This window comes from Epinephelus moara, chromosome 2 (assembly GCF_006386435.1).
Source record: "Epinephelus moara isolate mb chromosome 2, YSFRI_EMoa_1.0, whole genome shotgun sequence".
Classification (NCBI taxonomy): domain Eukaryota; kingdom Metazoa; phylum Chordata; class Actinopteri; order Perciformes; family Serranidae; genus Epinephelus; species Epinephelus moara.
In genome coordinates, this window is record NC_065507.1 from 38,448,985 (window position 1) to 38,455,324 (window position 6,340).

Genomic DNA, 6,340 nt, shown 5'->3' on the forward strand with positions numbered 1-6,340 from the left:
CCCTTAACATTCATGGAACAAACTATTTGGCTGCAAATAGATCCCCTCTGCCTGTATCTGACATTTTCCATGTTGGAATACACACCCGCTCTCAGAAATATCTTTTCTTTTTCACTGACTGAAATACACCTCCACCAAGTGACCTCTCTTTCTCTCTCTCTCTGACACACTCATACCAACCCCTGTTGCCTCCCCTGCTGGCTCCCAGAGCTGTGACTGTGGGAGGGAGGCCAAATTGTTTGTCTCTCCCTGTGTCAAGGCTCTGCAGCGGGGATGAGACCATGAGGACAACTGCTCCCTGTCTGGCTTCTGGCTGATGGCTCCATCAGGGTAGAGCAACAGGGAGTCTGACGCTGGATGAGGTTGAATGTATGTGTGTGTGTGAGTGTTATGCGTTCGAGAGGAGATGGGGTGATCTTTCCAGGAGTCAAGAAGGTTGCTGTGTGTGACCGAGGACAGCAGTTAAAGCGGAGCCTTAAAAGTGATTGTTGGAAAGCAAAGTCCAATATCACTGAATCGTTAGCAGCAAAGATAGAAACAAAATGTCAAAAAACACTGTATTTACACTGCATATAAACTGTATATACACATGCATAAAATGGGGACAAACTACCAAGCAAAGAACTCAGAAACTTCCTTTCCAAGAAATCTTGCACATCCAGTAAATATCACGAGGACACTATGTGACGTTCTTGATGTATGTGCAAATAATTCTCTTAATCCATCTGTATATGACAAAAAGCCACTTTTACATGCTGTCTCCAATAGTCAGTGTTACCCTGTAAACCCTCTAATCTTAACCAGGTCATGCACTTTGAAAGGCAATGACAAGGACTTACTATTTGGTTAATGTTAGTGGAAGATGGTGGTTTTGGTAAAAAAAAAAAACATTCTCAACTTAACTGAGTGCTTTCAGTTGCCTAAAAATAATTACAACAACAAAGACGTAGTTCAAGATAGTGGGAAATATGCTTATTTGACTTATTTCCAAAGTTGGCATAATATCTACAACAATGTGTGTGGAAGGACGGGGTTAGCCAATTTAGTATTAAGATGTAACCCAGGAGGGAAAGCTAGCCTGACTCTGTCCAAAGTTCAAAAATAGATCATGTTTAAAACTCATTTACAAATTCAACATAGATTGTTTCTTGTTTATTCAATCCATGCCAAACATGCATTGTGTAATTTTAGGGGGATATAAGAGCTGGAAATATTTCTTGACAAACAACAGCCTTTGCAGAATCTCCAGCTATGGTGTACGTTGCCAGATACAGTCAGTGATGAAAGCTTTGATGGCATGTGATGCCAAAACATCATAGCTAGTTCTAACTTACATACCTTTTGTGATTTCATCCTTCTTTTGCAGGTTGTCCTTTCTCATTGCCGTGGTTTCCTCCGGCGACAGATAATGCACCTAATGTTGTGTTAAAGACTGTTTCCCTATTGCTATGAATTTCCTTCTCCCTTAACCTGAGCCAAACTTTATTCCCAAGTCCAAACACCAAGGGGGTGCTACGCATTAACAGGAGAGAAATATTATTCGACAAGGGAACAGGCTCTGAAACAACAGTGGTACCACTCTAATAGGTCGCCGTATTTGGTTTGCAATGACTCCCAATCTGTTCTCTGCCATCCTGACTGCCTTATACTCATGTATTACTTTCTGTAACAGTTCCACCTCTTTGTTGATCCAAACAAAGACAGCTTTATTTTTATATGTTTGCCATCTCTGTAGTATTTTCTGTAACCAAGCAATCAGAGTAGCCAGTCTGCTTCCTTTTTATATCAGCATGTGCATGATGTGAATGGTCACGTGACGTGTTTTCAGGCGTGTTAGTATGGACAGAGACTAATTGTTGCTTTTGCTAAATTGTAAAATGAAAACCTATTAGTATGTATGTAGCCTGAAATATATAGAAAGTGCATTATTGACCAGGCTGTGGGATCTGAGGTCTCAGGTCTGTATGTGCTAAATAAAGCTCGAGCAAAAGTTCAGTCAGGAAGACAATACTTTTCTGGCTTATGCTGTGACTTTGTTTCTCACCCTGCCATTCACTTGTTGCACACATGCTTACTCACAATCTCTGGCTGTCATTGACCGGGGATGTCAATTGAGTCATCAGTTGTTTTCAAGTGATTCACAATTAACAAATAGCACAGCGACACATCTCCTTCGTTAACTTTGCTTCTCATTTCGGTTCATTTTAGTTCTTTCATGCTGCAGCTATGCACACCCTCCGCCTCCCCATCACCGCCTAGTCTTCTCAGATTCACCTGCCTCATCCGTCTCATCATCCATCAGCCTCAGAGTCAGCAGCCACTGCCACCTCCACCAGTGTCAAGACTCCATGGGGGGATTTATCTCGCTGCCACTCAGATGTACCTCAGTCACAAAAAACTCTCCCTCTGGCGTGCAAGTGCAAAAGGCTTCTGTTTAATCTTAATCTGCACAATTCATCTTTTAATCTGTACACTCATATTCTGTATTAAATATTATCTTTACTTCACTCTTCTGTCTCTCCTGATTGAACTGGCATTTGCTCTACATTTCTAAAGAGCATTGCATGCAGTGCTTTATTGGAGAGAATTTAGTCATATTCCATCCCTGTCCATGCATTTCGCTGAACTCTCTCTCTTCACATCATTTTCTGATTCTTGTCTTGTGATAATGTGGATGAGGTAGTTATGCTGCTGCATGGAGAACCCTCCTCCTCTCCTGACTTGCAATGCCTGCAGATGAGTTGAAAGGGTGAGGAGGTCGCAACCTTCCTGGGGGATGTTTTACGATGACACGGCCGGGAAGGTCTGATTTGTCTCCACTGGAGCGTGCTGCTGGCGTCTTCACACCCAGCCAGCGAGAGAGAGAGAGAGAGAGGGAGAGAGAGAGAGAAACAGAGAGAGAGAGTGCGAGAGAGAGAGTGCACAGAGGAAGAGTGTCTGTGATAGTTGAGGGGGTGGGGGGTGTTTGTTGGAGGTTGGACATCACAAGGTGGAGGAGGGTGGGCTGTAAATTAGCCGGCTTGGCAGACTGATGGTCAGCAGCAACAGCACCCACCTTGACCCCCGCTTAGGACGTCCAGCTGAGCCCCGAGGGAGGACGAGGAAGAGGAGGCGGAGGAAGATGAGCTATTGGAGATCAGATGTGACTATGCAGACTCTCCTTTATCTCTATGTAGTAGGCTAAACACAGATTCTGGTCAGTGCCCACTCATTCAAGTTACAGTCGCAGTTACCATTTCAACAAACCTTTGGCTTTTTAAACACATTAATGCTGGTTAAAAATAATGATACTGAAATATAGTGTTTATCCAAATGACATACAGCTTTCCCCATTTTGTTAAGTACCTTTAGGGTTATGAGTTGTCTTATCCCACTCTGTCTGCCTGCATCATACAGTAAATATCATCGCAGTGATATTGAAGCTATGATGTTAACTCTGACTAAACTATTCAAACCAAAGACAGGATATTTTTCAAGTGGAAATATTGTAAATTTCCTGAGCATCAATTTATATACATTTCCCAAACTTTTTAAAGTGTTTGAAGCTGTAAGTTCTCCACAAGACTTAAGGCCCGAACATACTCAGGCGGAACATACGCGGAACGGACTCCGCGAGGAATGTCCGCAGTCATTCGGGCTTCCATAGTCGAGCGCACTTCCGCGTTGTAGTTTCCTGTAAAAATGTCCGTGAAAAATCCCTGCGATGTGAAAAATACATGCAGAGCAGTCACTGGTGCGCGGAGCGGAGTCCGCGCGGTCGTAAAATCTGAGCTTTGCGCGCACAGGGCTTGCGGACGTCCACTTTGAGTCCGCGCGGACCTCCGCGGAGTCCGTTCCGCGTACGCTCCGCCCGAGTATGTTCAGGCCTTTAAACATAAAGCTCAGCAGGTCAGTCAAGTTTTAGTGGTTAAGCTGCCAGTAGCTGTTAGAATAGAATAGAATGCCTCTCTTTTCATTGCACCTTGTACAACTATATTTGCGGTGCACCTTCTAAAAGCATTACATCCACACATGCACGCATGCTCACACCCACAACCCCACATGCAATACAGATAAATAATAACAGTTAAAAAAAAATAATACAAAGAAGTGCCATATCAGAATCTACGATTTGTATGTAAATTGTAATTTTTCATCATTGATGATTACTGTTATTTTCTTGTGCTGATTCTAAAATTCAATTAAACCACTGTTATGTCAAAAAAATACATATGAAATGATTTGGCCTATACAGCATTCAAGTCTTGTTGGGAAAGACTCTGAAATTGCTCTCAAAATCCACACCCCATGTGTTACTTTGTATGTTGAGAACTAAGACCACTTTAAATAGATTAATGATGAATTCTACACCTAGCAAATATATATTTTTTCAAGACCTCAGCTGACCCAGCATGGGGCTCTGACCCCAAGGTTGACAAACAAAGACAATGGGGAAGTAAAGCTCTGTTTATACTCATTATGTTATAAATATGTATCCAAACAAGTTTAATACATGCATTGCAGTGAAGGTGGACAACACTGGCTGATCTGATATTTAATAAAAAAACAACATTTGCTTATTTTATCAGGCTAACTTTAGTTTAGACCCTTAAACAGGGAGTCCACGACCCTGAGGAGGTCCTTGGAGTTATTGCTGGGCCGCCAAATTACTGTTTGATGATTTAATTTATTAAATTGGCATATTGGCATATATCTCTACCCTATCGATAAATACTGAAAACTGGACACACAAATGTATTTGCAGGCAAACATGATGAAGTAGTCTGTGTTAAAAATAATGCAGCATTCTCCAGCTTCCATAAAAAAGTTACCGTATATAGTAAATTGGCCTATATTACACAAATCAATCTCACGCTTGGCAGTTCATCGATCTGCTGTTTCTTCGCTGCTTATTTGCAATCATGGAGCTCATTAATGGAGAAAATTATCAGAGTCACCCGGAGGCGCTTCAGCTGGGGAGCAGAGAGTTAAACAAACTACAGAAGCACACCAAAAAGAGGAAGAGAAACTTCATTTGCATGGAGTTTGCTGGAATGCACTCCCCTACAGGGCGTAGGTGGGAGAGCTAGCACCCTGCAACACACATCCCCAACACACTCTAATAAATCATGTAATCCCTGATACTGGAAGACAAACATGGGAGCAGATCTAATCAGGACTTGGCAGAATCCTTTTATCTGGGCCCATCTCTGCCTGGTCACACACAGTACACAGTCCCACGCTCCTCTCATGACAAACACTGAAATAGTTGATAGTGACTGATGGATAGGAACTGGGGATGTGGGTGGGTGGGGTTCCAAGCCCAATGCTGATGTTAGAACGATAATATTCATCTTTAAATCTGGCTATTTACATACCAAACCAACCTGGTTTCACCCCAAAGTTGTCGAAAACTGGTGCTTGGTCAGTGATTTTTGGCATCAGACACTGACAAAATAAGCCATCCTTTCATGTCGGCATGATGCAGGGAGAAACATGTTACAACAAAAGTAACAAAAGCAACCATTGACTTTAACCCAGGAGACTGGTGATCACGATTGTAAAGGCAAGCCCTGTTCTTTTTTCCTAAACCTAAAACCCAACCATGTGTGTGTGCGCAGGCAAAACATAACCATGTGTGTTTGGAAAAAAAACATGAAGTTGTACTGATATAGTGTGTTTATTTTGATATGAAAAAAACAATTGCATGGAAACTGTTCCTTTTTGTAAAAACAGAAGTGTATTTGAAAACAGACAATGCATGTGTGTTTTCAAGCAACTCATCGTTTTTCCACCAGAGATAGTGCCAAGTCAAGTGGCTGTTTTTTACTGAGACACTGCGTTTCCAGTCGAGACTGTGCCATCGAAACTGGACATTTTAAGTGAAAACATTTTTCTTTTCTAAATCCTAACCAAGTGTATTTTGTGGGTTGCTGAAATGTAAAATGTCAACGTATCCACTACTTAATAATGTACAGCAGGGAGGGCCACTGCCATTAGGGGTTGTATTTGGTCTGCAAGGGTGTTTGGGTGGATGGTGCAAGTTAAGTGGCAAGTGCTAACAGAGCTCTGCATTGTAACGCGATAATCAATGTTATTCACTTCACCTGGTTTTAATGTTGGGGCTGATCAGTGGCAAATACATATATATTTCTTTGGATGACATCACAGATGGCATCTGTAAAATCCAGAATTGAATTTAAAATCCTACTGTTAACTTATAAAGCTCTAAATGGTCAAGCTCCGTCATATCTTAGTGAGCTCATAGTGCCATATTATCCCACCAGAACACTGCGCTCTGAGAACGCAGGGTTACTCGTGGTCCCTAAAGTCTCCAAAAGTAGATCAGGAGCCAGAGCCT